Source organism: Harpia harpyja, chromosome 3 (genome assembly GCF_026419915.1).
Source record: "Harpia harpyja isolate bHarHar1 chromosome 3, bHarHar1 primary haplotype, whole genome shotgun sequence".
In the NCBI taxonomy this organism is placed as follows: domain Eukaryota; kingdom Metazoa; phylum Chordata; class Aves; order Accipitriformes; family Accipitridae; genus Harpia; species Harpia harpyja.
The window spans coordinates 39,774,053-39,801,447 of NC_068942.1; the positions used below are offsets into that span (position 1 = coordinate 39,774,053).

Below are 27,395 nucleotides of genomic sequence, written 5' to 3' on the forward strand. Positions count from 1 at the left end.
GGGGTGCGTGGCGAGAGCTCCCTGGAGGCCATGGGCAAGAGAGGGAGGTCCAGGCCTGCAGGTATGAGTGAAGGAGCTGTGAAGGTGCTCAGAAAAGAGACCTGGGTGGAACCTGGAAACCCCTCAAATACTTTTCATTCAAAGAGTTGTAGGGAAGATGGAGACTTTAGCAAGACTAGTATTTTTGGTTCAAGTGCCAAATACAGCCCTTGTAAGAGCAAGCATAAGAAATACTAGGCTTTAAAAGATTTTTAAAAGGCTTTACAGAGTAAAGTAGATTCTAGCTAAAGCGATGTCCTTAAAGTGGCTAACGAAATTCTTTAAAATTACGCGATGTGAGATAAAAGACATAGGAGGACGTTGGAAACCAGAAGTTAAATTACAGAACTTCCTCAAAGCAGAGGGCATCAGAGGAAATTGTTCTCTGTAGTGCAAGAGATAAAAAGCGTACAGAGACTAAAATAGAGGCTTAAAAAAGCCTTTTAAGTTCCAGTTAGTATGCTTTCAGCAAGGTACATCTTTCTCACATTTTTACTGTATGTTTGTATATAAATGACATTCCTTAATAAAAAAGGCCCACTAGAAAACATGAACTTATAAGATTAATTTATTAGAAAAAGAGTTTATAAGAAATTCTGGGCCTTTAGAAGTGTAAATAGCATGGCAAAAGACCAGCCCCAACAGCCAGATGAGAGTGGCCATATTTCCCACATAGCAGATAATGTTCCAGTCTGACAAGAAGAGAGTCAAGACAGAAGGCACCTTGCATCATGGGACAGCAGCAATTCAATAAACCATTGAGCACAGAAGACAGCATGAGCTGCTGAACACAAGCACAGTGCTGCTGCCTTCGGGGCGTCCAGACGAGAGAGCGTCGGGGGACACGGTACGCTGGTAGGGTGCACAGAATGGTACACACAAAATGTCTGGTAAAGGGGTTACAAATATACGGGGAAATGTGAATGAAGACACCCTTTGCTTTTATTTACAAAACCAGGGAAGTGGGCTGTGAAGTGGTATGTTGTACCTTGGCTGTCAGATAGCACCTGCTTTTGTGGGACTGCACCTCAGCCTTGGGCAGGACGGTGTAGGAAACCTACTGCGCCTTCAGGGAGGTGGGAGAGGAGACAGCTCAGATTCCAACCCTGAAGCAGGCTCACCACCTGACGCCCACCAGTTCCTGAAGACGCACAAATTGCCAAGGAAGGGCACGATTTGTCTGGAGATTAAAGACAAATTGTCATAAAGCTTGAAGAAGAAAAAAATCTATTTATTTCCTCACTCACTTCCTCCTTCCCTCCAAACTTTGATACTCTCTCCAATGTGGCCGAGACAATGAGACACCATACCCCGGGTTTGGAACGTTATAACCAGACGTGGAGAAGCATAGCTGCACTGTCCCTCTCACCAGAGCTCTGGCTGCCACGCTGATGACCGGGGAGGCCAGACAAACTGAAAAACTGCCTGCAGAGACAGCGGACACCTGACAAAAAGGACCCTGATTGACACGGCACTGTTGCAGCACGCAGCGCTCTTCTCAGCTGTTGGAAGAGGTCCTTCCTGAAAAGCTTCTCTCGTAAGGGAAGATAGGCAGGCTCTGTTTGTCACAAGAGGACAAAGAAACCAGAAAGGTGAAGAAATGCATTACTGAAAAACAAGCAATTCTGTTATGATAACACCTGAAGAGAAACACCTGCTTTTGACAGTGAGACTGTTGCCAGAACCACACACTTAAGGGCTTATATTCCCAATTCTGTCACTACAGCTTAATGAGACACCAATGCTAGCATAGCAGCTTTAACTGCAACAAACACAGCGTAACCCATTTTCACCATTGGCTGAAATAAGTTGCACCTCCGTGTACGCTACCGACTGAGCTTGAGTTTTGGCGCTTCCACGACACAAGCACTTTTAGAGAAATGCTAACTCTCCTTGGGTCTGTCTTTCATGGAGGCAGGCTGGGCTGTTTTGAAGTACTCTGCAAAACATTTCATATATGTCTCTAGATGTACAGATGAACCAGAAAAGCCATGACCCAAGACAAAGTCTGTTTGAAAAAGATATTATCTATGACTCTACAAGCACAGATCTCTTTACAGTTATATTACAGTGCTGGGGAGACGTCAGGATGTGCTGTGGGACCCTGCCCAAGTTGTGTAACCTGCCTCTATAGCTCAAATGACACAGATGTAGGACTGGATATAAAGCAGAGACCCTATTAAAACCAGATGCTAAAGATGAACGGAACTTTTCTGAAGAAAGATATTATACAACAAGATGAGAATTTGTTCACTGGGTAAACTTGCCCTGAAGCTAAAAGTAGGGATGCCTGACCCATTATACAAAGTTAAGGTTCAATAACAAATTAATGGGATCAGTGGCCCCATTAATCTTCCCATAATGAACACCAGCTCAAACCAACCCTTCTTCCCGAAATACTTGAAGACATTTTACATTGGCAAAAAATGTATCTTATGGAAACTAAAATCATATAAAAGTGATTTAAATGTACTGAACTCAAGACATTCCCTGAAATGCAGAAGGTATTTTGAAACAGTACCACAGCAGAAGGTAGACTCATACCATAAATTAGTGCACTAATCTTCAACCCCTGGAGAGCTGAGCGAGGTCACTAGGGTAATAAATTTTGGTGTTGCCCACACAGCCTTTGGTGGATATTTGCCCATTGCAAAAGTTACACAGTATGGCAACACGCTGCAAATGGCATCATTTGCTCGGAAATAGCACACAGCTGGGACAGCTGGGGATATCACAAGCAAAGCTATTCTGAGTTCACAGCCTCGGAGAAAAGGATGGATAAACAGAAATAGAATATGAAGTTTACAACAATGGAGGACTAAGATGCACTGGCAAATTATGGGACAAGACATGCCCACTTCCTGCTCTGACTTCCTTTTCTGGTTCTTAGTTACGATTCCAGCTTTTTTCTGATCTCTTTTACACAAAAGTCTGTGCAAGCAGTAATGAAACCAGGCTTAGCTGTTAGTATTACTAAATTGAGATGGTGCTTTCATCAAGTCCAGAGAGCTAAAAAGACCGGCTAGCACAAATTACCAGCTGTATTCCTGCCTCTCCTGATTTCAGTGATTTCTGCAGTAAGACATGGAATGAGATGTCTGAACAGCAATCTCAGAAGTATGTTCTGCCTGCTCATCAAGCACAGACTGGAGCCAGATTTTCAAAATATTTTATTTCCCATGGAGGCACTAAAGAGAAATAGCCAGATTCCTAGTGGGAGCTGGATATTGCCCTCACGTTAACAACTTTTGAAAAAAAACTGGCGAAAAAGACCGACTTCAGGTCAAAGGTGATTCTTCTGGAAGTCAGGTTCCCATTACCAAGTGGTGAATATTGTCCAGGATAGCAAAACATCCCAAGCACACTCAGGAGCAATGAGGATATATTCTCAGTCTCAGAAAGACTCATCTCTGTGAAGACCTAGGGCTTCCTACGTCTTGGTAAGAATAGGAAGCATGAATTATAGCCAGATTGTTGCTTAGGGACTGCTTTAAACTAAACCTGTGTTCTCCAGAAATCAAGCACCGAGGGAATTAAACAATAAACCTAAGCAGTATTTTCCCACCACCAATTTCTTCCCTTGTGCTGCAGGTAGGGAAAGAAAAAGAAGGAAGGGAGAGAAAGTAAGAAATCCTGGTAAGCAAATATTCCTCCATGGCTCACGTGCACTCCTCACATCTGCATCACGGACAATACCAGCAGTGCAGCACGTTCACCACAGCTGTGGTCATGCGGTTTTAAGAACAAAAGAAGAGCATGCAGATCACCTGGAAATTTGGGATCGTGTGAGAAAAGTCTCTCTGTACCGCTCAATCTCCTACGAGAGCACATTCCTCCAGCGGGAACCTACCACATTTTACAGCAGAAGAGCCAATTTATTTCATTGCACATGTGCTCACACATATACTGCTGTCAGGACTTGAAAATGTCTTCCCCAGAGTGCACTTGGATTCCGCGCACATCCTGACCCAAGCAAAGCCACAGAAAGCAATGCAACTGGTTCTTGCCCTCCACCAAAAATGACACTGACTGTGGCACTGTTGTGTTAGATTTCTGGAAGATGACAGATTTTAAACTACCTACGACACAGGGCATTGCTCATGAGCTCTGCTAACAGCAAGAGCTCACCTGGCAGCTGGGTTTGCTTTGACGTTCTCAATTCTGTGTATTTACACCGTGATTTTACTTCCATTATCGAATCAGGAACTTGGGTGCTGAATGTAAACCTAAACCCAACATTCTTCCACAAAGCAACTTGGAGGAGACTGTTGAAGGACACTGCTACAGAAAGGGCTAGGATTATACACAGGCTCATGTCCCACAGAGGACTATACGCTAACTCAAATGAGATTTTAACAAGTTTTTACTGAGAATTTCCATTTTCCATTTAAACACATTGTGAATCTATGTGCTTTGCCAGTGAAATTGCTTAAAATGGCATGAAATTGAACGCCCCCCCAACAAATGCCACCTGACAAGACTGATAAAGCAAATGCGGATATTGAGACTAGACAAGATTAAATTCTACTATTTAGAGTGTAACAGTTTGTAGTTAGGGCAGCAATGGTCTTTGTTGGAAATGTAAAATGGTTTTGTACCAAATGCATTAGAAGGATCATCAAATTCTATCACTACTTCATAGCTTCGAATAAAGATTTTATCATATACTAGGAAACTCTCTTTAATAAACACTTTACCTGATAAAATAAACCTATTAATATTGAATAACTCCCTACTCATCTGCAGATGCCGTACAATAGCAAACCTGAGATGTTGAAAAGGACAAAACTATTCAATGAAAGCTTCTCCTCAAATACAACCATTTGTTGCTAAGAAATTGCATTAAAGACACTGGACACCAATGGAGCTTTCTAACCGGCTATCAAAGCTGCTGCTTGTGCATTTGCTCTGTGTACCACACACAGCACACAAACAAATGAGACTATATTGCTATTTGCTTTGTGATTTGCATTTCACAGTGGCAATGGGACAGGCCAAACAAAGCATTTCTTGAATAACAATTATTCACTACCAGACAATTAAATCACTTTGGTTTAGGTCATATTTATATACAGGGCGGGAAGCAATATACTGTAACTGTTCAAGAACACGGATCCTTACATGGTTGTTTCTGCTTTATAATAAAATAGACACCTCTTTAACTAATACCTGTTCAAGTAATTAACCTATTATAAAGAAAAAATAAGTCAATGCACCAAGGTTATGCATCTAGAAGAACTCTACTGTGTTTCTTTCATTTAAATTTCAAAGTCGATGTCAATGTTGTTTCATATCTACAAAGACAATTATTTCATGCACTGTCAGGTTACTTGCAAATCATCACCAATACACCAGGGTCTACCAGGATACCGATTTCAGAGTGCATTGATATTCCACAGTCTTCTCTTTCTGCAGCAACTGGATGGATTGGATTCCCTAGTCTAGCTTTCAGTTATTAAACTTTTCCTCCTTCCAGATGAAGAAAATGAATACACAATGCAGACATTTTATGTGATCCTTGCCTTTTCAAAGTTTGATCTCTAGAAATGCAGACTGTCTCTACACTGTGTTGCTCATTTTCATATGGATTGACTTTTGCAGTCTCACAGCTCTCAATGAAGACAGCTCCCGTGCAGGACTGGCATGCTACGGTAATGCGTATGGTCTTAAGAACAGCAAATTGTTATACACCATTACTGTTCTCCTCTTTTCATACTGTGTTGCTTCAGGACACTGTCAGGTAACTGAAGATAAGCGTTCCCAGGTTCACGTCAACCTTCATGCCAGTACAAACAATACTGCTTAAAATTCTGACTTTTCCAAGTTGCGTACTGAGTTTCAGTAAGCGTTTGTTCTTTACCTCCTTCTGATTCTTTTGAAAATAATTAGCCACAATAAGAACCCTTGGAGTGCTCAAGAGATGTTCTTTGGAGCTTGGAATTCTAGAAATTGAAGTTGCTTCGCAACTCAAGTTCAAGAACAATATACATCTTATAAGGGTTAAACATACCTCTTGTGTTATGCAGTGTTGTTCCATACATTAAGACTACTTTCTGGTTTGTACAAAGAAGGTGATAGAGGCTCTTATTATTCACAGTAAAGATTTTATATATCCCTATCACAAAGAATTCTGATACTTGATCCTTTGCTTAAAATGAATCCCCATTAGATCACCCTAAACAATTATCCCTCTTCCTGTTACTTTCAAGTTCTAAATACAGTTACAGCGTGTCTTATAAATTGCTTTGTAGTCAAGTTACACCCATCTAGCTTTTCAACATCTATTCTCCTAAGTCACTCCCACACCCTCTTTAGTCATCACTGCTGCTTCTCTGCACAGGGTTTTCACTATGAACTTATACACAGAAACAGATACCAAAGACATTTTGTGTTGTCTCATAATGTGCAACAACCGAGCTCACTTATTGGGACCCAAAACTGAAAAAGACCCATTAAGATTATTTACAAGACACGCGACTGGACGACTACAGATAGCTCTGGTATATAAGAACAAACACCTGATGCTGGTGAGCAGAACAGGAGTGCACTGACAGCCAAGCTCTGAAATAAGGATTCCAGGGAAGCCATAAGCCTGATTGAGCACCATGGTTTTGGTAAACAGTTATGATTCTGGCCATTTTTCTATTCCCCAGGCAACAGCATGCACCTGCTGTCTTCAAAAAGCAATGTACTTGTTGCATAAGCAATTGCTGTATTTGTTCCCTACTCTCTTAGTGATCATCCTTAAAGATAAGCTTTCCATCTCAAATACCACAGCGAGGCTACTGTTACAGGTAAGAGCTTGACACACACACATAAAACCTGCTGCAAAAGTCATGTCACACCTGCCTGAACCAACAGTGCAGTACACACTTCTTCCCTCTGATGCACATGTGTTTCATTCACAAAGATACCCTGTGGCCCCAACGACATTAAGAGAATGACTTCAGCTCATGGTTGCCACAGATCAGATCCTACCGGGCAACCTTTAGAAATGTGAGCAAAGGAGAGCTCTCCCTGGAGCCCTGCATAGAATCCCACATGCCAACAGCTGCTCCTTGCCGCAAGCGGACGGAGTGGGAGCACGCACATCACAATGAACCGCAGAGCGAAATCCTGCTATCTGATGATCCTTTCCCATGCAACTGTTCCCCCTTCCAGAAAGCCAGAAAAATAGTGCAGACAGTTCACACCAAGCCCCTTTTCAGTCTAAAGAGAGCCCTTCCTCCAGCACTGCTTCCTCTTAACAGGTGGACAACTCCCAAAATTCAACAGTAGGAAACACTTTACCTTTAACAAGCTCCAGCCACTCTAACCAGATTGTCAATAAACAGACCATATTGCACAGATGGACTAATAACGCAACCCTAATTCAATTGCCTGCAACCATCTTCTGTGCACACTCTATTAAAAGCAGCCACTCGGCTTGCAGCAGCTTAGAAACGAGGACAAGCTCCCCTTCTGAAGGAGAAGGGAAGAGCGCTGACTTTGATTAGCTAGCAGCTGTGAGCCAGCTCCCTCAGCAGCACACTTACAAGTTGCCTGCAAGTTGCCTGTGTGTGGTGGCATGCAGCCACCTCAGTGGTGCGAGCAGCTTGCTCTTATCCTTGGCTAACCTTTCAGCCACGTGGCTTTTAAGTGACTCACCTACCTGAACCAGAAGTCCGATGGCCTCAGCCACCGTCCTGCATCAATATTTGTATCTGAAGAGAATAATTCAACAGCAAACACTCAAGCCCTGCGTTCTTCTCCTTGCCCTGTTGCCCAAGTAGCCCACACAGAATGAGGGCTCCTGAAGGAGCGGGTGTCCTGGAATTATGGTCAGGTCATGGTGTGACTCTTTGGTCTTTAGCTTACGTTCAACTTCTGCATTGATTTCCATATGCTTGCTTTCTCTCAACACTAGGCAGTGGTACGAACAAGGTTTGGGTATTCGAAAGAGGGATAGGAACCAAAACCCGCTGGTACTGTTTTCAAAGTTTGCTCTACGCCTTTTAAAGTCAGGCTGCCAGAAGCAATGGGCTGACGCATAGCAAGGGATTATCTTTTGCAGGCAATACCTTTGAAGTGCACAAGATTCAAATCAGTTGCAAATAGGGGACCTGAGGCCCTTCGACAGCCACGCTGCTCGGGGCCAGGAAGGTCCAAAGATCTGGCTCATGCTTCCATCTGCGCTCCAGACTGAAGGGATGTAAAGCAGGCCACGCAGAGCCTGGCTTACTTTCCAAATGCCATTTCCCTGTCTGCCCTGGTTTCAAGGTGGGAGTCACACAGTATCTGACACCAAGCACTGGGACCACAGCACACGTGCACAGCGAGGACGGATTAAAAAAAGTATTTTAGAAGAGCTTTTCATGTTCATGTTTCCTGCCTTGCTGTGAGAGAGCCTCAGAGTCTCCACGCTCCTTCATGGAGGAATGTATTAATGCAGAACCATGACAATTCCTAATTTTCCCTTAATCTCCTTTCACTAACTGTCAAGTGGGCAACCCAGTCTGTCCTCTTCGAGTGTCCTTTCCTCCTCTCTCTGCTCCTGGACGGTATTAGTATGCCTGAGAGAATCCATAGCTGCCGAGAACCCCTTTGAAGTTAATGTGACCGGACGTCCCATTGCGGCCAGCTGTGATCAATTCACTCCCTGCTCATGGCCGAAAGCTCTCTCTAGCCCATGACTTAGTGGGATTAGCTACCTCTTTGCTACTTTCCCTACCTCATTTTTAATATATAATTTACTTTAGCATTACCCTGGGGCAAAACTTACTGGATGTCATCCGGGGTAAGGGCTTGGATTTTTGCTGCAGCTGTCTCCCCCTCTGACAACTCGACAAGCTGTTGGACGGAACTACTTGAGAACTTGCAGCAGTGTTTGCACTTCCAAGTGCTCTTTTACAACAGCCACCCACGGGAGAAAAGGCCAGTGGATGAATAACTAAGCAAGAAGAGATTTTTATGTTAATACAGCCATGTCCATGTGCTTCTTAAGCAGTATGTTCAGAAAAAGAGGCTGTGCATTTATAACCAGCTCTTTTGAAAAAGCAGCTGCAATAGCAATGGAAAACTCAATTTAGTCAAAGAACACATTGTGATGAATAATAAAAAATTAGTTGAATCCTGTGATAGTGACGAGCTCAATAAGCCTAGCTAGAACGAAGCATAATGTACATAGAGAGGCTGCCTTAAGTCCTGACAGTCCCTTCCGAAGGGGGGACTGAATAGTAAATATCCTGTTTTAAAGGATTAGGGCTCTCTAGATACCACCCCACTGCTAACCTGGCCTGAGCTCCTGCTCCCCTTTTTAGCATAGAAAACAGGGAAAAGTATAATTTCAAAACAGGTAGCATGGAAGGAGAAAGCATTTAGCATGTTCTAGGCAGAGTCTTCACAACTCATTTCACCTGTGACCCATGTAAAATCTAAGATCCAGTGCAATTCATCGCAATACTTATGGACCTCAAAATGGTTCAAAATGAGCCAAGATAGAGATGTCTGATAGACAGGAATTTAGCTGACTGATCTTGCATGCAGATAATGAACTAAGAAAAAAAAATATTGTTGCAAAAAAAGGAAAATGTCTATCAAAGTCCAACTATGCTAATTATCAATAATTTAATGAAAACTCACTTCCTGACAAATTGCATGTTAATAAATGAGACAGACAGCTGAATATTTTAATACCAGATCTCCCTGGGGGGGAAAAAATAAAAGGAAAAAAAAAGGAAAAGATTGTTTTCTTCATCAAAAAGTAAAAGTCTCATTGGAAAAGTTTGCTCTTGTAACAGGAGCTCTTGGGAAATACGACAATGTAGCTGTTCATCTCGAGAATGGGTGGTGATGCTTCTAACAGAGACCTGCAGCCAGGTCCATCCTCCTATAATATCCTAATTAAAGAGTTGTCATTCATACAAGGGAGACAGAATGGTCGAAGAGACACAACAGATAACATGACAAGCTAGCTAGGCCAGCTGACAAGTACTCCAATGAGTCAAGTCTAAGCGAAAAGTGGAAGCCTGAGTGCTAGTAAAGTGATTAGAGAGAGCTAACTTCTCCCTGCTCCATGATGTGTGTTGACAGTGCAGGCTACTCTCACTTAACTGACTGCCAGAGAACATGCCGAGACTAGCTTTCCTTTTATTAATTTTTTCTATTGCTATGCAAAGTGCTAAATAAAGGGCATTTGGTTCTGTCCAGACAGTCCTGGATGGGTTCTTCTGAAAGCGTGACTGATCGGGCTTCTGCACTCACAGCTACGGATCACCTTGGAGCTCTGCAGGAAGAGCAAGCAGCCAGATGAAAATCACATTGCTCAAGAAATTAGCTGTCATCATAACAGTATTTCAGAATACAGTAACAGTCAGCTAAGTCTGCAAAACTTTTCAAAGCTACAGTCAGAAAAGGCTCACTAAGTTTTAAACAGAGATTAACTTAGAAAGAAAGGAATAAAAAAAAAGTCACCTTCATTTGCTAAATTATTCTTTGGTCATTGCAAAGTTTCAAGATTCGTAGACATACGGTATTACAGACTCACAAGGTACTATGGTTTGGGCAGCTATTCAGTAACTATCAAGTTCTGCTTAGTGGGTGGTGGTTATCAGTGGGAAAAGCAAAGTAAGGTAACACAAATCCAGTAATCCTTTATCACTGGAAAGTGAAATCAGACAAATTACCTCATGTTGGATAAGAATACACATACAAGAAGGTATTCCAGTTTGGTGGACACAGACGAGCTTGATCATGAATCAGAGCCCTCAGTTTGAATTTAACGTTGCTCCCTGGATACTAGCCTTCACTTGCCTGTACCCAGCCTGCAGCTGTGGCAAGAAGCAGGAAAGATGCTCCAGTAGCAGCAAAAAAACAGAAGTTGCATTAAATGAAAAAACCCAAACACTAGTAGCTCTCCCCACCCTATCACTGGCCAAAGGCTTTCCTAAAAGCTCAATGAGGCTACCAATGCCAGTAAAGGGCAGATCCCAGAACAGCAATCGCACCAGAAGCCTTGTGTGGAACAGCAAGCTTTACAAGAAGCATCGGACAACATCTAGAAATCTTAGACTAATAAATAACTCTCATCCCTAACTGTTTACCCCAGCACACAAAATCTGATTTGCTAGAAGGAACAGTAACCCTCCAACAACCAGTGTCGAGCTTCTGTTCGGTTGGACACTTTTAAACCAGCTCTTAACTGTTCACTTCCATATGTAAGGATGACATCACCCTGGGCTTCATGATGTTTAGACAACTAAATGGAGTTTTTGATCTGAGATCAAAGAGAGAGGTTGAACAACAAGGCCGTGAACGTGGGGAATTAGAAAGCGCTAAAGTCCTCAGAAGCAGCTGTCTTGGGATATCAGGCACCAGAGAGAGGGAAAACACCAAGAGCAACTAAGATAGATGCATTAAGATCAGTACATCTAAAGTCTCAGTCACAAACATCTCCAGCTGGCTTCCAGAATTAAACAGAGGATTAAATTGGCACTACAGAAGAAACTGCATTAATTCTTATTTTCAAGGACAGTGATAAACCTTCAATTTCCCAAACAGCAAGGATATTAAACTTAATATATAACTGTCTTTAAATGGGAGCCAGGATTGTGACTGCAGAATAACTGAAATCCCATACCTGCTAAGGAAACAGGAAAAACTCCTATTTTAGAACTGCTCACTCCTTCGTGCAAGCTCAGGCAGACTCCATTTTCTCACTGCTTATCAATTACCTTTAGCCTGTACTCACATAATCCACTCTTCTTCTAATCCTGTCCTGCTACACAGGCTGCCAGCAATCCTTTTTGCAGGAGGTCAGTGTTGGGGCTGACCCGGGATCACACTGTGGGGTGCCAACAGTTTGCACTACAGCTGAAGTGCTGGGACATGTATGGTGGGATGCTACAAAATGGGATTGTTTTTCTCTTCCTAAGGCTGCAGCAAATCTTTGGGATATCAATACTTTCTGTGACTTACGCTAACAGTACTGGAGTAACTAATAACTTACTATTAAAAGAAAATCAAAAAAACAGCAAACCAACCCACAAATGTAATGGCCTTCTAAAGACATTCAAATGACAAAATCTGAACAGCACTGAATACAGTGAGTACTTGGAAAAAAAAGCAATTTATAAACACTAAATTCCAGTGGTCTCTGATGTGTGAGGAAACAGACATAACACCATTACACAAACATTTAAGAAAGGAAGCAAAGATGAGAGAATACAGCTGAAACTGCAGAGAGATGCATGCTGTGAGAACCACACATGCTGAAATCCAACCAGAGCACCAGGTTTCGACAGCTCAGCTTTTTTGAAGAGACCTGAATGTCTGAGAGGACCTCAGGATCCAACCAGATTTAGGGTGGTGGTTCAGATGGAGAGGCATGAGAAATCCTGAATAGTAACACTGGAGTTCTGGCAATATCCTTAAATCTGAAGCCACGGTTACGTATCCCTCTCCAGTACCAAAGCTCCTGGTGGTAGAAGAGTGCTGGAAAGCTAAAACTGTATCTACTATGTTCAGGTGCTTTGCAACATCAATGTGGCACTAATGGTATTTCAGTCCCTTCCATCACAGCCCAGCCTTGATGTATTTAAACATGGAGGGACACAAGTTTTCTAATGATTACTGAAAATATAAACAAGGTAGAGAGTAAAAAAAAAACAAGCATCAAGGGAGCATGGCCAGATTTCAAAGGTCACATTAGAGATTTTCTTTCTTAACAAGTTCTTCATCAACACAGCTCTTGCTCAGGGCGGCAGGGATGGTGACACATGGGAGGGGACACACAAATCTCATTTGGGATCAGCAGTGAAGACAACTCCCCACTCAAAATCTTGTTAATTTGCAAAGATGCTGAAAAGACCAATATTTCAAGAGATCAGTTTCCCTTGCAGTTTCCCAGCATTACCTTCACACAGCTAAAGAGCCTGTCAGTTCTTCCAGGGGCCCTCACACCGAATGCCAATATCAGCCTGCTTCCACAGCCCTTCCTCCTCTTTGAGTGATTTTGAAGGAGTCTCTGCCTTGGCAATGAGACTCTGGAAAGAAAGAGCTGGCTTTAAATGTTTCATGCAGTGCAAATGCAGGGACAGACACTCACGTGTGCATGTCCTCCCCGGAAAGGCTTTAGGTAGGGGCCAGGAGAGTCTTGCGGTCAGCGGAGATTTGCAGGAGTATGAAACAGATCTGTGTGTCCTTATCTACAGATGAGGTTGATGTGTTGCCTGGTAATATTGCGCAGGACTAAATCACACATGCATTCAAGTGGCAGAGTGCAGGCTTAGGTAAACAAGACGATAGGTGCTCTTTCAGGAAGTAAACCTCCCAGAGCCTGCAAGAAGGTAGGCTATGCTCTAGCCAGAGAAACAGATGGCTTCTCTCCACCCAAATATTCTCCTCTTCATCCCCAGTGTGATCTCTGTGTCTCCACAGGCCATGCACATGTCAGAATGAACCTTCTGCCTTTTTAGTAGCCAAGAAAGATGGTTTTGCTTTCATCTTTCAGCACAAATTCCAAAGGGAGACAGGCAAAAGGGAGGTGTGGGGAGAGACAACATTTTGACAGTGTGCAATAATAAAAAAAATGACAGAAGCCACAGACAGAGAAGCAAAGAGCCTTCCTGCTTCCCATGCACAATGATAGATGAAAGGGAATGGATGACGGATCAAGCAGCAGGCAGGCTGCATGCAGAACAGACCGTGCACAGCCTCATTCCACTGGGACCAGCAAGTTTTGATGAGTATGCATGCAGTTGCTACACCAGTCTCGTGCTTTTCCTGAATTCTTAGCTAGCACGGATGAGGAGAGTTGCACATTTTCTGATGCTACTGTAAAGGGTAGTAATCTAGCTTTAAATTACCTATGCTGTGACCGTTACTTCATTTGGGCCAGCTTACTGATGTTCTAGAGAAAGCAATCCCACTGCTTCCCTCACAAAGTGGAGGGATCTTACACTCTCCAGACTGTACCTGCAAAGTGGACAAGTGATTCTGCTGCAGGGCAATATTCAGCACAGTGACCCCCTAAACCTACTTAGCCAGAACAGACTAAGTAGCAGTGGGAACTTACAAATGGAGCAAGACCTCCAAGGACTTTGGGGGTGGCAGAGGAAAATCCTAGTGTCTGTCAGCTGAGATCCATGGCTCCATTTACGTTTCACAGCTGCCCAGTAACTTGTATGGAATAGCACAGAAAATACGAAACAGCAGTTGAGAGATCCAGTCCAGTTCTCAGGAGATGGCATCCACATCTCGTTACTCTTTATCTCATGTGGTCATTCAAGACTCTCTTACCTGTAGCTGACCTTTCAGCAGAAAGGCCAAGGATGAAACTGGCCTACTCTTCCTCCCGCTTAAGGAAACCCCTCACTACGCAGGAAAAGCAGAAGAGCGTGGGGCTGGTACAAGCACATGCACCTGCTGGGTGCACGCTACATTTTTGGCAGGTCAGCTCCTTCTCTCTCAAAACATCCTTGTGCTGCTTTGGAAAGAGGAGATGGAAAGAAGCTCTCAGGACTGGCAAGGGATCATGTGAGGGTTAGTTATCCCACCAGCGATTGCTCATTCATTCTTAACCCAGTTAACGGGCTGCTCTTTGGAAGCATCTCTCAACCACCCCAACTCATCCTTCCTCGCAAATGTGCTGTCCCTTGAGCCCTTCCCCTTTTCCTGCCTCCCAATCTACTTCTGTGAGCATTATCGCTATTCTCCTCTCCAATGCTTTTGACCTTAAACTTTGCTAACTTTTCTTCTCCTCTTCTTCCACTCCATATTCATACTGTTACCAGCCCTCTTCTTTTTCCTGATGGAAACAGGGTCCCAGCCAGAGCCTTCTGTCACAATAAACGCTGTTTTCTGAAGCCCTGTGGGAAAGATGGGATCATTACATGCCAGGACACGTGCTCAGTCCATCATTATGCAAGTCAGTGCTGGAGCCATTTTGTTTCAATTTGCTTCTCTTCAGGGCCCAAGGATCTGCTCACTCATTATACTAAATGAGGTGGTTTCCCAGCTTGAAAGTGCATTTTTAAAAATCTTACTCTGCTTAATGATTCTTTTTGTTAATTTTAAATAGATTTTTAGAATCATTCTTTCTGCTGGTAAAGGACCCACAGCAGTGGAAACTGTGTTTGGAACTCCTGCTCCATGTAATGCATTCTTAATGACTTGAATATTTATCTGGAGGAACTTCCCTCTCTATAGGTGAGATATATTTCATGCTCTTGATTAACACAGAACTTCACTCGGCACAGGAACTGTGCAAACTTTTCCTTACAGGGAGCAATGAATTGCGATATTCTGTAGAGCACCGGAATGCCTGAAATTCAAATTCATACCCAACACAGCTTTGCAACAGGTATCACAGGTGACAGGTCTATTGCTCAGGATCTGGCTGTGAGGGAAATATAACCTCAGAGATCACTTCTTAAAGGTCACCAGCTGCGAGTCTGTTCAGTCTGCTGATGTGTACTGATAGGGCACAGGTGTCCAGGGAGAGTCTGGCTGCCAACGCCAGCCAAAGACCTCCTCCACACTTAGCTCCTTCCAGAAGAAGGTCATATATATGTGCCAGCCCGTGTGTTTCTTTAGAGTTGCCTTCAGCATCGGCAGGGATCGTTCTGCACTGGTGGGGGGCTGTTTCAACAGATCCTCCTGCTGTTCGGCCATCCCTCACAAAGGCCACGGGCCAGGGCGATGTGCTGGCACAACCACGGCTCAGCACACAAGAGCCCAAATGGCCTCAAAGGAGCCGCTTCCTCAGACCAGCTTTTTAGGATGAAGCGAGGTTAAGATGAAAGCTAATAAATTGCAGGAGCAATGGAGCTTCCTTTGTGTTACCTGACGTTACTCAGCTCTCCTCAGAAGAGCTTGTGCTGTATGCTCCATTCTAGAGGGACAAGCCGCAGACTGCAGGACACTAATTGCTGTGGCGCTAATTGTTTCACATACAGAAGGCGGCATTGAGGACACTGTCCTCTTCGCTAACAGGGTTGAATGTTATTAATAGTTTAGTCACATAAAAAATGGATTTTCAACTGGCAAAAGATGCAGGAAGACAATCCACGTATTGAGGTGTTTCTGTGACGATTATCTTAATTTTGCTCCTCTGCTTCCTTGTTGCATTCACTTGATGGGTTTCATCTTAGAACAGACAAGCTCTTTGGACCAGAAACTGTGTCTTGTCATGAGCACACAAAGCATGCACCACAACAGGCTCCTGAATGTCTTGGAGCCTCCAGGTTCTACCTGATACCAGCAATGAAATCACAAAAATTGGACAAATCTGAAATAGTATCACAGCCAGTCAGTATCTAGCATACATCCAGAATAAAAAGACCTCAGCACCAAGACGCTCCCCTTTTCCACCACAGTCAAACATGCATAGGCTTCCTGGGGGGATGAAAAGTTGGGAACTCCATGGGAATCGATACATGACGAATGCTTAAGAGCCCAGGAAATGCTGAAATCAAAGTGAAGTAGTGAGTACAAGAGAGGGGACTACTGAGTGATGCTCAAATTGCATGCTACAGACACAACATTCAATTAATATGCAATATTGTTTAAATAGTAGGTTCAGTGAATATTTGTCACCACTGAATAACTGTATGTTCAAATGAAACGGCAAGAAATATTTGTACCTCTTCAGATTTCAATGGGAGGTTTGTAGGGCAATAATTCTCTCTTGGCCAGCTAATGTAATCCTTGGACTAACAAGTGTTCAGCTCACTTTTCAAGGTCTGTATTTCCTACAAGCACTGTCTGTTTTTACATATGAAACTGGAGTAATAGTTCAAATTATTTACTCTTCCTTTCAAAGAGGACTGCATTTTAAAAAGGGTTGAAGTACGTGGGTGCACTAAGGAGCACTATGACAAGTTACCTTGTTGAAATTGCACAGCTGACAATATTCCTGGGGAGTTGTTCTCCAGAGCGGAACCTACACTTTGTACCCCCAAACATATAAGGCTGGATTTCCTGTTGATTACTTCTGAAAGCTATGCTAAGCACAGGAGCTAAGTTGCAATAGTTGGTTAATTTTATTAAGCTTGGGTACTGAAAAGCCCTGAGGACATCTAAAGTGGACTTTAATATTTTTGTTTAACAATTTGCATCCCTTAGTGTCTTAATGTGTTTGCGCCTGTTTAATCTTCTGTAAACTCTTATCTCTGTCCTTCTGATGTATACAAAGTACATTTGAGGAGGGCAGCAAACAGAAAGGGGAATTCTTGGTAAACAAAATTCGACACAACCCTTGAAGGAAACATGTTTATTGCCCACCCTGTGCTCTGAGAGCAACATACTATATTGTGCAAGCAGGGGTTCACAGTGCAGACACCAAGCCAGACTACAGCAAAAGCCCCACGTTAAAGTATGCCTCAGGCAACCATTTATTATTGCATGACACACCTCTGAAAAATACTGATGTAAAAGATGTTATCAGTTTTGCCACACGTTCACTTTTTCAAAGTCAATTCCATTGTCTAAGCAGAACTGGGCACGTTTCTGGCTGTTGTCATGTGAATTTTCACTTCATAGAGTAAGGGGAAAGAAAATCATTTTGTTACGTTGATGAAGACGCCTCGCACGTTTTGACAAACTCAAGTCCCTCCAGGGTGCTTACTGGCCATGAAGCTCTTTCATATCTCATTCATTATCGGAGAGAGACAGGAAAATACTTCCTCTTTTCTCTTGCGTGTGAGTAAATTAGTGAAAACCACAGAGACTCAGTTTCATTAAAAGTGATGGAGTGAGACTGGCTGCAGCCGCTGCACAGTGGGGACCAGGCTGAGCTGACTCAGTGCAGTCTGCCCAGCAAATGCAGGAAAAAACATTAGCTGGAAATTTCTCTGTTGAAGCACTAACTGCTTACTGCAGCCAAATTCCAAGACAGCTTGATGCTGCAAAACCTGAACTCTGAGCCTTCAACTCAAAAGCTACTTGAACATCTCATGGCTCCTCAGCTCCATCACTCCATAGATTCTAGATGTCCATATGCTAGACCCGCGTATCCCTGCTAGTTTCAAACCAATGCTATTACCATCACCAACTGTTATAGTTTCTACTAAACAACAGCCAATGGGTAATATTTCTGAATAATCTTTCCTCACAAGATTGCCAGGGTAAAGAAAAAGCCCCCAAACCCCAAACCCTGGGGATTAACTTCAGCTGTCTCATATTACAAAGCAAGGAAACTCTTGAGATGCAAGGGAAGGGGGACAAGCCATTTGAACACCAGCTAAACCAAACCTCTATCATTGCGCTGAAAACTTGTCTAAAACCTTCTGCTTTTCCTGAGATTTTCATTGTTGCTGTGTAGCACCATGATCAACAGCATCACAAGAAACAAGAGTGAAGATGCTGATGGCAGATGACATTCCTGCCTGTATGCTGCCTGGGCTTGCCTGAACAGAGTGGCAGAAGTGCCACTGCCTGCTAAGGTTTTGTGTAGATTATGGTCCAACCGGTGGTTTTCACTGGTGACACTCACAAGAGCAGGATAATGCAGGTGGCTGGCATGAAACAAAACCTTGCGTTACAATTATATGTGAATGCCCTGAAATCCACATGGAGAAGAATCAGAGTGAACTGTGGGTTAGAGCAGCAGCCTTTCATTTCAGAAGTAGGGCAGCAAGGGAGGAGGAGTAATTGGGATCACTCTGCTCTACACCGTAATGTCTTCATACCAGCAGACAGCATGATGCATATCAGCCTCATCACAACATTCAGCCCTCAAGTCAGGCTCTAAGCTCTCCTGGCATTAACTGATTATCTGGCAGTATGTTCAAGAGAAGCCTAGAACTGGCAATAGAGGGACTGCTGCGGTCTGCAACTAAAGCATACCCTGATTTCTAAATGTGGCACACCACCTACCTATGTTATGTTTGTCTCAATCTACTGCTCCAAGTCCCTCCATTTTTGTTCCTAGCCCCTGCTGACCTCGATGGCAAAAGAAACACCTTCAATCAAAATCAAGCCATTGGCAAGTTATTTATTAAAGTGTAAGTCCTGATTCTTGTGACAAGTTAAAAAAATCCACGTGGCTCAGCTTCTCATAAGATCCCCAGCCAGGTGTCATAACCCTGTTTGGATGAGTTAACACAACTGACTTCTAGCTCTACTTAGCTCAAATTTCCAGAAAATCTGTGTTCCTACTGAGCATGATAATATACTGCACATACTCCTTTTCCAATGTTTTCTCTCAGAGAAAGCTCTCATCCTTTTGTAAGCTATTCTCTGGTGAACACTAGCACCTTGTAAAGCTCACATCTCTCAGACTCAGGAGTCATGGGCATTTCACAAATTGCCGGATCAGATACGTGAAATAGTGAGATTTTGGGACATCCAGCATGCAACTCACCCATATAAGTCCTGTTACCAGGGTATCCAAACACTTGGGTCATACATATTATTCTGCTGGGCTCACATCTGCGGGAAGCAGGAAATAACATGCATGCTGAACTGCGTGCAAATTCAGTCCTTGGGAGAACACTAGGAATGGAAACACAGTCAGAGGAGAACAATGCGGGCACATGGTGATCACCTTGTCTTTTTACAAAACTCAGCAAATCCTCTGAGGTGGAAGGGTAAGAAAATACCACCTGAAGTGTCTCGCTGCTACTGGACATCACAAGGGAGAAGGCAGTACCTTTTTCCGTCTATGAGGGAATTATGAACATTTTTCTCACTGAAAACTGTAGCAGGCACAATGCTCTTGGTAAAAATAATTCAAACCACCCCTTCTCCAAGATGACTGATAAGACAACAGTACACTGCAGTTGACATGCAAGTGGGTTGGGATATGATGGGGAGGGGAGAGAAGAACAGCTGCTCTCTGACAAGATGCCTGAGGTAGGCTGCCAACAAAACAACGCCAACTGCAGATAAGTCATCTCAACCTACCAGACACTCAAAGCCATGAAGGCTAAAAAAGCTTATTTGCAGGTGGGATGACAGAACAGTGCACAATGTGGATGGTATGATGCTGTCCACAATGTGTCCATGAATATACCTTTGGTCCATGCAATGCTGTGCAACTCTGAGACACTATGCATCCTACTATGAAATACATTACTTTGAGCTGCACAACCCCAAAACCGCCTTCATTTCACAGCCCATTGCCAGTGTTCTTCAGTGCAGAAAGTTAGTCCATGTGAGTTATTCTCTCATCAGTACCCAGGAGATATATAGGCTGCACTTACATTTCATGTTTGGGAAGAAATACTAATACTATGCTGAAACGCAACCCTTCACCATTAGCAAAAGTAGTTTTGTTGAATAGTGTTGTCATAAAACAGCTGCTATGTTCCTCTTGAGAGGCAGCTATGCTTCTGCAGCAGGAAACTTGGCTCCCACATAGTCAGCGAGACTGTGGCCTTGCTCCAAAGTGTGGTGGTGTCCTTCTGAAGCAGGTCTAGGGCAATATGGAGCTGTTCTGGTGATTCAGGGCAAGGTCCTCAAGGGAAAAAGCATGTATTTCTGGCAGAAGTATGACTAATGCCCTCCTCTTGGAGCTTGCTGACAGACAGAAATGGGTCTGCAGAGCTGGGGCCACAGGTTTCCCCTTGCCCAAGCAGCTCAACTCTGCACTACAGAAAGATACTAGTATTTCCTGGGGGGAAGCAATGGGTCTGACTGACTCTGCAAATCAAATATGAAGCAGGAAGGGAGTGATAGGAAAGAGAGCAAAATGAGAGCAACATTTGAAACTTTCAGGCAATTCTTCTTTGCATGAAAGAGTTGATACAACATGGGGTTTTGCCCTTTGTGCTCCTGTTACAAAGAAAGCAAAAAACCCCAAACCTGTTTTGAAGCAGTTGGATTCAGTGACTGTACCCCACCTCCAGTATAATCCAGCAGGAGTACCGTGATAGCAAAGGGCTCTGAGCCGCTATTGCAAAGCTACTATTTAACTACCTAACAAGGACTCAGCTTTTCGTTTCCTTGCTTTTGCAGGCTTGTGTTAGATGCGTGTGTAGTGTCATTCTGCTTCACAAGTAAGGTCTGTACTTGAAACTTCTGCTTTATTTACTTATGTGAAGTGCTTAGCCTCTGAGAAAGCCTTCATACACCACACAGACCAAACATTTCATCTTTCTTTGTTATAGCAGAACATTTAACAGAGAAGCATAGTGTGTGAAGGAGGAAATCTTGTGTTTGCCAATTCACACAATTGACCCATTCAATCTTGTCTGTTTCCAACCCTCCAGCACTTAGGCTTATATACAATGCACACAAACAAAAGATGATCCTAAATCCAGCATGAAAAAAAAAAAAATATACCGTGGCCAATTTACTCAAGATACACTTCTGAGGGATCCTCACAGATGTGGGCAATGTATCTTTTAAAATTCTCTGGTCAATAATGAAAACCAGGACTGCCAAGAAATGCGTAATTCAGCCTTAACCCAAACTCAGTGACTTCCTATTAAACTTTTATAAAGAAAAAAGCCAAACAACAATTACAGAGAAACATTTGAGAACACAAGAACTAAATCTATGTGTAATCTGTCCCTGGCTAGTCACCTTCTTTCAGAAGGGAAAAAATACACCCCAATTAAAACTCCTTTCAGCACACAACTGTAACCATGGCACTGCTACCACAAGGCATCCGGTTTCAGCAAGCTTCCCAGCTGCTGGCTCCTTCTGCATCAACTGGGATGCAGGGAGCTTCCCCTCAGTCACTTGTATTGGATCACGTGCTGGTAGGGTCAGGGTTAAATCAAAAGATTTTTCTGATTCCAGCTATTTGTTTTCACCACAGCTTTGATACTTTCACTCCAAGAACTGAAAACATAAATTCAGTTCTGGAAGAGCAGAAGCACAGAGCATCTGCAGTGCAGACTCAGGCAGACTTCAGACGGGGGTAGATGACCACGAAGGGATGTGAAGTCTCCAATTTAACAAGCCAAGTCATTTCACTGTGAGCAGTGAAGGCAGAACAAAGTGATCACTGTATGACCAAGACTATACAAGATTGCTTTATTCCTGTTTGTGTTGAGGCAGTCACTTGTTTAAAACCGCTACCTCAAATATTTCAAAAGCGCAGTGACCTCACCTAGGCAGTTGGAGTCGGCCTGTGGAAAACTCATTCACAAGTCTCCTGACAGTCCTCCAAACACAAATCATGCTGGGATGAAGAAAGGGAACACTGATCCTTCCTCCCTCTTTTCTGCACCTGATTCTGCTCCCCGTTATTTCATATCGATACCTTTTCAATCTCAGTCACTCCTCCTCTGCAAGAATCTTTGTGCTGATGCACAAAGCATAACGAATGCCAAGTTAGAAGTACAGCAGTAAAGCCACTAACTTCCCATCTGCAGAATCCAGACAGTATCAGCTACTGTCTACCTGTTTGTGCATTGGCTTCCTTGCGGTGGCTTGTTTACAATCCCTCCTCAAGTGCCAGTGAGCCAAAGAAAACATCTTTAATACAGTTCTGCTGCAACATTAGCCCTTCGCCTGTGGCTGACACAATTCTTATGATCACAGTTACTTTTCTGTTATGGCTGAGATGAAGCATGGTGCTGTCATCAGAGCTCAAAGACCCACAAACTCACCCTGAGAGTCTTTCACATGAGCCTCACCCAGTGTCTTGGGACCATAAACAAACTTGCACTGAAGTAAAAGTTACAAGAATTAAACCCGGTTATTTCTGTTCAAGCTCATACAGACATTTTCCAATCAAAATATCTAAACCCCACATGTACTTGTCTAGTGTTTTTCCCAATAAAACTAAGGGGTGAAAATCCCTCTCTAGATATTCTTGTTTCAGCATAAGAGTAATTTTTTATTTGTCCTGAATTAAGTAAGTATTAAAATGTACCTTCATATATGAATAAAAAGGAAGAGAGCTGAGAGATAAAAATTTGACCAGGTGCAAGAAGCTGGGGAGAAGATGGATGGGGACAACCAATTTGGACAATGCGGTCAGCATGCTGAGATAAATCATACCTCCCATTGTTATGCAGGAATGTCCCGGCTACGCTAGGAACAGCAATGCAGAAATCTGCACATATGTATTTACTCTCCACGGCTGGAAGAGGATGACAATGGGTTGAGAATGAAGCAATTGGAAACCCAGAAAGCTCAGTCCTGGCTCAGATGATTTTTTAAGAGAAAGAGACCAAGGCATGAACAGTCACGCCCAGTGGTTAGGATCAATGTCTGCAACTGGATACAGAACAAGGACAGGAACTGAACTAGAAAGCAAGGTTAGAAGAGAGAACATAAGCTGAGGGATAGGAGAAGATTGAGAACAATAGCCAGAAGCTCAGCTGTTAAGCTGAGAAGCCACTGTAAATTCAGCCTTCATTAATCACGGAAACCAATCACCCAATGTGCCCATCCACAGCTACCACTGTTCAACTAAAAGGCTAGCTTATCTTGTAACTGCTTCAAGCCTCAGCTGAGGGACAACTAGTTTTAAGGCCAGTGACCCCTGTCATTGTTCAAAAGGCAAAAATAATTCACGTATTGTGAGGGGAAGGAAAGGGAGTGGTTTTGATGGGCATGTTACGCTTCGCTTTATAAGAAACTCATTGCAGTTGTTTGATCCTGTTTATTTTTGTTAGGTGATGGCTACAGATGCCAATCTTCCAATCCTCTAGAGAGTGGGTGCAGCTAGGAAAGAACAACATGTTACTTGATTTACCAGTGCACTCTACATAGGCAATTAATAAGTAACTCTGGGTTTAAAAAAAATTAACAGGGAAGAATGTAACCGATTTATTTTATTTTATTTTTAAGAGGGAGGTGGAGGGGGTGGTAGCAGATTTGGAAGACACACACGGTCTTCAGGGAAGCATGAAGACTCAGCTGTCAACAGGCACGAATTCAGGGGGTTGCATGTAGAAAATGGGTGCACCCACAAGGTTTGAGGGCACGTGAACGGAGGCGGCTGACTCAGCAGCTGTGCAAGTATCTTCCATAGCTACAACGAAAATTCTTATTCCTGGAGTGAGACACGTTCTCCTGGTGCGCTAGCTCTCTGAAAACCCAATTACACCGGCCCCCAGTCTGATCCATATTAGGTATGCCTCAGTGATGGACCAGCTTGGCAATAACTCTATCTGCAAGAACTCTCATCGGAAGAGTGAACCCCCAGCAGCAAAAACAATCAAAAAGCAGGCAGGAGCAAGGCTAATCCATTTAAGCGAGACTAAAACAGCCTATATTATTAATAATAATAAAAAATAGGCTTAACTAGTGATGCTAGAAATTATCTGTGTTGGTCAAGCAAAGCACAGACCATACAGCTACTGAGCATAACCAGATCTGTGGGGAAGGAGGGAAGAAAAAGGAGACCGGGGATTGAGGGTACTTGGAAAAAGGCAATACACTATCAGTACTCTGAGTCTCTCAGAGCTTTTCATTGGCTTCACCCCATCAACTCAGAAATCAAAGAGCTTCAAGCATCAGACATTTGCGTCTGCTCCATCTTCATCACAGCCAGACACAGCCCTGCGATTAAAAGAATGGAGAAATAAGGAGCTTACAGATTCACTTTCCCCAGTTGATACGGTGACTCACTGCACTGAGGTATCGATCCACAGGTCTGGCCTCTGCCGATAACTACACGCCACAGGGGTTAATTTAACTCCCCACCACCTGGCACTGCCTCAGACACTTTGCAGAGAACAGTTATAAATTATATAGCCCTCCAAAGGCGGAATGCAGGAGAGCATTTTTTCAGCACGTTTCCTTTGCTACCCATCCTCCTGCAACCGGATCTGCTTTGCTGCTTCCAAGTCTCATTTGTTTTCTTCCTGAAATTATATTGCAGTCATCTACTCAAGCACAAACAGCCCATAGGACACTGTAAATTAGAGTCACAGAAAGGAAAAAGGGTAAAAAAGAGTACCCTTTCAAAGCAGCCAGTTATTTTATATAATATACCAGTGCGCAGACATGTATGCATGTACAGACCAGGGAAAGCAATTTCTGGAAGGAAGTTTTAAGTAAACACACAACTAATCTTCATCTTACAGAAATGCTGGTCATTTTAGAAATAGCAGTACCTTGGTATAACGGTGATGACTGGAAGGATACGCACACAGTTTTTGATAGTGATATCTCCTCCACCTCAATATGGCAATGGTGTACAGCAACAGGGCAATTTGGAAAAAAGAGATGGAAGTCTTCTCATTTTAAAACTTCCTTTGTCCAGTCCTAACCTGTACCTGGTTTACTGATAACAAACCCGTTAAGGTGTAACAAACAGGGAAGAAACTTAGTACTGTTCAATCCTTGCAAGTTTGTTGATTGTATCAAATACATGTCTGAGTTTTACAGATGCTCACCATGGTATCTCTCAGCAAAATTTCTGGTGAATATAATCCCATGGGAGAACTGAATTGAAAATCTGACTACCTATTAAATTCTATGCTCCTAAAACATTAACCACCAGATTTATGCTCCTGATCCCTCCTAAAATCCCATCTCTTCCATGCAGCCTATATGCAAGCTACTGCACAAATCCCACTGATATCCCAGTATGTTTCTGAATCTAGGTAAACATTTCTCCTGGATATTACACAGTAGAGCAACTGTTAACCACCTCCTTTCAGTTGTGGCAAGGTATGAGCTGTTAAGTTGATACATGGACAAGAAAGCTTTCCTCTTGGAGGGTGGGAGGGTGTCCAAACCTTAATTACTTTCCAGGGAAACAGAACTTTGTGTTTGGTTGCTTTTTTGTTTTTTTAAAGCTCAGCCCATGTATTTTCCCTTTACTGGTAGTGATCACCAAATCCTTAACCAAGTCAGGCCTTCAGGTATTTCTGCAGTTTAGGATATCCTCCTCTTCCCATTTCCTTGGCAGTCAGGTAAGAGCTCCAGCTTAAAAACTGAGAATTAAAATAGAAATTGCCAGATACCAGTATTTCAAATGAGTCTTTTTGGCTGTTGATAGTTTGAGTTAGAAGTATTAGAAAATGAAATTCTGTTTTATGCACTGGCTGAAAGAGGTGCTGTTAGCCCTGCCTGCAGCCCTGCCACAGAGGCTTACCTCAGAGTATGGAAATTCCTGTGTTCCTGAATCAGCGAGAGATTGTCTAACATTCTCTTCTATCTCTGACATTAGTCGATACCAGAAAGTTTAAATGAAGGTGCAAAACCACATTGGAGCAGACTATTATAGAATAATCTGCACACAGAATAAATTCTCCCTTTCCCCTTACTCCTTTAATTTCAAGTGCTATGCAGTTTTCTTAAGGACATGAAATTCTTTCTTTACCATCAGTGATGATTGTTTCATGAGCATAGGTAACTAACCATGCCTGCCTGAATGGGAGAACAGGACTTTTATCTGATAAAGAGTGACTACTGCTCTCCAAACTCTGCTGAGCTAATATGGCTTGTTTCACTTAGGGTATATCTGCAATTAAAGGAAACTTAGGCAAGTTAAGCCAAATTAAGTACAGGTGTAGAGTTTAAGGTGCATTAACTAAAGAACCCCTATACAGATGTTTTCAGTCAGAAGTAAAAGGGGTCTGAGCAAGCTAATGAGAACTCAGAGCAATTTATTTCTTGAGGAGAGCGTTGAAGGGGTTTAGTGAGCTCTAATATATCTGAAATTCAACTCTTTCATTAACTTGGTTTCACTTAATTGAGTATTTCTGTGTAGACAGGCCTGTAAAATCTGTACGTGACAGTCCTGACTGAACCTCTACAAGTCACTCAGGCACTCGTGACTCTCCTGGACATGGCACGTGAACAAATGAAGGAAAAGCCTAATTCATCTTTGCATCTAATTTTGTCAGATCTTATGCAGGTACTTGCTTTTTCAGGGCTGAGTATTTGTCAGCAGCAGACAGAAAGAGGAGATACATACCTCAGCTCAAGATTCTGGCAATCTTCTGCATATAAGCATGTGTAAGATGCAGCATAACAGCCCCTTCATTTAATCTCATTCTTTTCCGTGATGCTTTTAGAAACCAAAGTAGGACATTTGTGAATTCCGTGATTGTAATTTTATTGACAGAAGAAGATATAATAGTTACATCTAATGTATCCCTAAGGGTTGATAATTGGATGTAGATTGTATTCTGGGATGGGAGATCTGACATAAATGCATCTAAATCTCTGAAATAGACTGGAATGTGATGGGCCGGAAGGTAAAGGCGGGAAAATGATGCATCAGGTATGAATATAATATGCACTTTCATTTCATCATTTCCAGTAAAATTTAATGGTTACATTCATCTGCTGTCCCACTACAGTCTCCACTCAAAAGTATATAACAAACAAACAGAAAGAGGGAGCGATGACTGCAAAAAAAAAAAAATGAGGAGTGTTGGGGCTCTGTAATTTCTACCAGTAGACAAAAGTATTAGCTTATGATCTCAGTCTCATTCACAGCCACCACTTTCTGAGCC

At 42.9% G+C, this 27,395-nt stretch overlaps 1 protein-coding gene across 4 annotated transcripts in view; it reads right to left on the minus strand.

Annotated features, from left to right (window-relative positions):
* LOC128139548 (transmembrane protein 263-like) overlaps positions 1-27,395 on the minus strand; it is a 249,534-nt gene that overhangs the window by 46,243 nt on the left and 175,896 nt on the right. The gene's annotated exons all lie outside the window — the stretch shown is intronic.